This window comes from Calypte anna, chromosome 8 (genome assembly GCF_003957555.1).
Source record: "Calypte anna isolate BGI_N300 chromosome 8, bCalAnn1_v1.p, whole genome shotgun sequence".
NCBI classification, from domain to species: domain Eukaryota; kingdom Metazoa; phylum Chordata; class Aves; order Apodiformes; family Trochilidae; genus Calypte; species Calypte anna.
This window is the reverse complement of record NC_044254.1, coordinates 30,265,622-30,271,621: the sequence shown is the minus strand read 5'-3', so window position 1 is coordinate 30,271,621 and position 6,000 is coordinate 30,265,622.

The window sequence follows — 6,000 nt, the reverse complement described above, 5'->3', positions numbered from 1 at the left end:
TGTGGTTTGGGTTTCTTTAAGCAGGGTCTGTAAGTTGGTTTTTTAGCTGGTAACACATAGATATGTCTGGGTTTTTATTTAAACTTCCACAGCCTGAGAGTGATCTTCCCAGCCCTGCCCTGTCGTCTGCTGCCAGCAAACACAAGGTGATGCTGTCCCAGGGTAGAGCAGCTGCCTCTGACTGCAGAGCTGCTCTTTGGGTACCAGCTAAAATGAAAGTAAAAAAGCTTCCAAATAGAAGACATCCTGGCTAAGCTTTAGGAACAGATATACCTCACTCTTCTGCTCAGGAGGGCACGTGTTTGGAATTTCTGTGGTGCTTGTAAGGAGAAAATATGTCATGAAAGCATTTCCCTTCACCTGCCCTTCCTGTAACAGCAGAATTTACTGCAGGTCAAGGCTAAACCTCCCAGGTTCTGAATGTGCCCAGAATTAACATCAGATGCATTTCCTCATCCTCAGGGCCTTCACCAGCACCTTGCAGCAAGAGGGAGGCTGAGCAGGGACCCTGACCCTACCAGAGAGGAACAGAGCTGCCCACACCTGAGACCTGGTACTGACCTGCTCTGGGGAGGGTCTGGGGTGGTGAGGAGGGGGCTGGGGAGGGGGGAGGCATTTCCCCCATACCTGTGGGGTGAGGAGGGGGCTGGGGAGGGGGGAGGCATTTCCCCCATACCTGTGGGGTGAGGAGGGGGCTGGGGAGGGGGGAGGCATTTCCCCCCATACCTGTGGGGGTGAGGAGGGGGTGAGGCATTTCCACCCCCTTACTTGGGGGGGGTGAGAAGGGGGTGAGGCATTTTCCCCCCCTTACTTGGGGGGGAAGAGGGGGTGAGGCATTTCCCCCCCCTTACTTGGGGGGGTGAGAAGGGGGTGAGGCATTTTCCCCCCCTTACTTGGGGGGGAAGAGGGGGTGAGGCATTTCCCCCCCCCTTACTTGGGGGGGTGAGGAGGGGGTGAGGCATTTCCCCTCCTTACTTGGGGTTGAGGAGGGGGTGATGCATTTCCCCCAATACCTGTGGGGGTGAGGAAGGGGTGAGGCATTTCCCCCCCTTACTTGGGGGGTGAGGAGGGGGTGAGGCATTTCCCCCATACTTGTGGGGGTGAGGAAGGGGTGAGGCATTTCCCCCCCTTACTTGGGGGGTGAGGAGGGGGTGAGGCATTTCCCCCATACTTGTGGGGGTGAGGAGGGGGTGAGGCATTTCCCCCCCTTACTTGGGGGGTGAGGAGGGGGTGAGGCATTTCCCCTCCTTACTTGGGGTTGAGGAGGGGGTGATGCATTTCCCCCCATACCTGTGGGGGTGAGGAAGGGGTGAGGCATTTCCCCCCCTTACTTGGGGGTGAGGAGGGGGTGAGGCATTTCATGGCACCTGACATCTGCACCTCTGACAGCTGTGTCCAAACCAGGCCCCTTGCTGCCCAAGCCTCCTGCAGCAGCCTCAGCTCCTTGCCAGCAGTAAAAGATGACAGAAGTGAATTACAATAAGGTGACGTTTTTATTATTTATACAATAAAGAGACCCTTTTTTTTTTTTTTTTTTAATGTTATTCAAAACACTTCTTTTTTTTTAAATACTGAAAAAGTTGGGTACACCAAAGCCGAAAAATGGCTCTGCTATACACTGCACAGCATTGGTTTAGTCCCTGTATTTGTTGTATGTACAGAAGCCTCTGCAAAATGCATCCTAAACACAATATGCACCTTATGGGGAAGTGTCATACATGGAAGGAGACGGGGAGGATACAACCTGCGTGTGCAAATTAACTAACAAGAGAATTGATTGCACTCAATCAATAGATTTAAAATAGATTTTTTTTTAAGTACCTTTTTGCACATAAAATGAAGCAGCTTTCAAGTTCAGTAAGTCTTTATACTGCAAAAACCATTAAGTACATTCACAACCTATGTTAATAAAGTAGTAAATATTTCTTCATTCAGCTTTATTTACATTAATACTGTAATTAAACTGAAAAGAACAGTTATTTGTAATATAGCAATCTTTTAACACATACAAAAATGACCATTTTTTCTGTATATAATTTAAGCTCAAAATCACAATTATCTCAAAATATTAATTACAATACAGCCATCTCCATCATAGTTAAACATGTCTTTTTTTTTTTTTTTACTTTTTTCTTTTATATAAAATGGTAAAATTTTTTTTTAATAAAGTAAGATGTTGGTTCTGAACTGGGTACAGTACTCACGAGTAGAAAAAACCGAAGGGATGATGGCGTGTGTCCTGCCGGGTGGGGGCGGAGCCACGCGTGTCAGCAAAGAGACAGGGGAGGCCCCGAACGGCAGAGGTGAAGCCTCTGGTGCTGCAGGGCTGCGGCTGGGGTGCTGCTGCAGAAAGTGCCTCTCAAGGGCTGTGGCAATGCTTACACCATCAAATCATGGCACTGGCTTCCAGAACATTCGCTGGAAATTGGCCAGGAAGAGGATTGGCAAAAAAAGCTTTTTTTTTTGTTACTTTTTTTTAGGAGAAACCGTTTAAACTACAATTTGGCTTTTGACATTTGCTCACCCATGCCCAGCTGGGGCTGCCAGGCTGTGCTGCACACGTGGCTTGCTGCCCACACAGACCCAAACCCAAGGTGTTTCAAAACCAAACCAACCAAGTGAACTAAAAAATAAAAAGGAAACAACAAAAATCCCAAACAAACCAAACCCACCAATTAATTCCTATCCTATCCAAACTACTGGCCTGAAAGTTGTATCGTGATGCTGTGTTCCACTCACTCTGTGGCAAGGGTTGGGAAATGAAACAAATCCCAGGGCTGAGTGCCTGCAAATGGACTCGTGCTGAAAATTAAATGTGTGAAGGCAGCAGAAGGGGAAGCACTGGGGTGGGGGAGAACTCACTAAACCCAGGGGCAGGGAGCTCACACTGCAGGTACATCTAAAATTAAAAACTTCCTCTCCTTTAGGAATTCTGGATGTCAAACCCCCTGTGCTGTCAGACAAATGCCTGTGAGGGCATTTGGGCCATGGCCACCTGTGTCACCTCCTGGCTGTGTTTTGCAGGGCTGTCCTGGCTGGGTGGGGGAGCAGAGCACTTCAGGGACACCCAGAGGCCCCCGTGCATCCAGGAGGGCAGGCAGCACCCACCCAGCTCTGACCCTCCTCCTGATCCTGGGAATAACCCCCCGAGATCCAGCCACCCCCCCTGCTGACCCCTGCATCTGCTCTGCAGACCTCATCCTGCACCTGAGCAGCTTTGACACAGGTGAGTTTCCTCTTAGTGCTCTCTGCAGTTACTGTTGCATATATCTCTGCTCAGATACATACATATAGACACACACAGCTATAAATAAGCAGGCTTTGATTGCATAAGGTTCATAATTCAATGCTATTTTACAGACCAAGGAACATCTTTACATTCAAAGTGCTTTCTAGCAACAGCAAACCAAGATCCTGAACATTTCAGCCTGTAATTTTGAGTTGTTTTTTTTGGCTCCTTGGTATTCTATACCATGCATGATTCCACTTTTCAGGTGTGCCACTAGGAGCTAAATGTATGGCTAGCACAGCAAGTTTGCCAGGGTCATAGAACCATGGAATCACTGAGGCTGGAAAAGGCCTCTGGGATCACCAAATCCAACTGTCAACCCAACCCCACCAGCCAACTAACTCTGTCCTCAGGTGCCACCTCCCCAGGGTTTCTCAGCACCTCCAGGGATGGTGACCCCACCACTGCCCTGGGCAGCCTCTTCCCATGCCTGACCACTCTCTTGCAGTAAGGAAATTGTTCCTAATACCCAACCTCAGCCTCCCCTGGCACAACGTGAGGCTGTTTCCTCTCCTCCAGTCACTGTCACACCCTGTGTCCCCCTCAGGAGGGAACTGCCACAAAACAGAGAAGAAGACATGGACATGTTAAAAATAGCTTGGAAATCATCAAACCAGTTGTGAAGCTGATAAATGGTCACTTATGAACAACTGGCTTCTAAAAACCAGGGTTTGTCAGCACTCAGATGAAACCTGTAAGCTGGGAATGGGGAACTGATGAAGACTGGAGCATCCTGCAAGACATTCTGAAGGCTGCTCTTAACTTCCTTCACAAAATAAGAAAAGCAGTTAAAAAAGGAGTTTGGAAGTAACTTGGGTTTTTTCCCCATTTCTCTTATCCCCCACAGCCCACTGGAGATGTGCTTTGGAGCTCATAAACTGCTCAGCACATGAAAAGCACCCGAGCACCAGACACAGTATTATTAACAAGCACTGAAGATCACTTGTTTCTTGGGTTTGCTTTTGGATTTTTTTTTTCCAGTTTGATGTTTTCTGCATGAAAAAAACAAAGGCAGCTCCACAGAGGAGTTTAGGCCATAAATGACTACTAAGGGACCTAGTTCCCATGCAACATGATTAAAAGCTATGTAGGTGCCTGCAACTTTCTGAACATGATGTTGAGTAAACCCTTATTTCTTTAAGTAGAGGGTGATGAGGACTTAAAAAAAAAATGGAAATTTTAGCTTCTGAAATGCCATAAATGCTGGAAAAGTTTTAGGTGGACTTTGCCAGAGCTGGTGTGATCTGAGGGCTCTTTATGAAATTACATCCATGTGATGGAAAACTACAAGCTGAAAAAAACCTGAGCAAGTAATGATGCAAAATGAAATCAGATGATTATTTAAATTTCAAATTTATGGTCTGAATGTCATTAAAAAAATAATATTAAACTTGTAAATGTTAGTATTAGCCTCAGGTACAGCTCCCAGTGGCACCTGGTGGCACGATGCCCCCCTGGTGGTGCAGAATCTCTTCCAGCAGGAATGCTTGCATGGATAAAGTAAAATTCCTGTGCTGTGGGAAGCTGCAAGGGCAGCTTGGAGGTCGTGTTTCAGTAATCTTTATGCTAATAAATTTAATCCTTCCTGTTGACTGAGGAGAAAAAGGGAGATGCAAACCACAAGAGACCAGGAGCTCCGTGTCCCTTTCCAGATGATTGCTGAGGAGACCTCCAGGGCACAGTTGCCCTCAGCCTCCCAGCAGCTGCCATGCAGTTAAAAAAAAATGGAAAAAGGAAAAAAGCAACAAAATCCCAGCCATTCAAAAGCTGGTGTTCCATTGTAAGATGAGGGGACAGACCCTGCTGTACTGATTGGTAATTCTGTATGGGGTACTTCATACAGGTTTCCCTGTGCACAGGTTTCCCATCAGCCCACCCCCTCCCAGCACCTCTCCAGAGCATCCTCTGGGCAGAAGTCCCAGGAGCCTGGAGCAGCCAGGGCTGCACACCTCAGGGCTGCACACCTCAGGCCTGCACACCTCAGGGCAGGGTCACCTCCTGTGCATTACCCTGGTCAGTGAGTGCTGGATGGGCAGAGGGGCAGAGCCTGAGGCTCTTGCAAGCAGACCTGTGAAACCTTCCTGGCCGTGCCCATGTGCCACAGCTGTGTCCTCCAACTTGGGGTTTTTTGGAGTGTTGGGGTGTTGCTAATCCAGCTGGAGAAGGTGGGAGTGAGCCTGCACCCCCAGAGCAGGTCCTGCTCTCCCTGCAGCCCATTGCCACCAGTCAGAAGAAACTGGATCCCCTAAAAACATCTGGTGGGAGGTTTGTGATGTTTCCCCACCTTGCTCTCAGTGCCAAACACAAGGGACACCTGCAAGGCTGAGCCAAGAGCAGGGTTACAAAGATCCATGCTGCCAGCAGTCCCTGGTGGGAACAGCACCAGGACTTCTACCTGAAGGGTTCTGGAGCTGCCTGCTGCAGGGGGAAACTCCTCCCAGGCTGGCTGGGTGTCACCTGCTGCTCCACCACCTCTGGGATTCAATCTGCTCCTGCTCAGGGACAGGAGCCTCCAGCTGTCCCCAGGCTGAAGGGAATGCAGCAAGCAGGGGTTGGCCCAGCCTGGCCAGAGGGGAAAGCCAGAGCAGTGTGAGACCAAGAGAACAGGGAGGGGAAGGAAAGGGCCTATAATTTTAAATTACAAAGTTAAATAATAAAATTAGCAGCAACAAAAGAAGTTTTCCTGCCACCCATCACAACCTTCTTCCCTT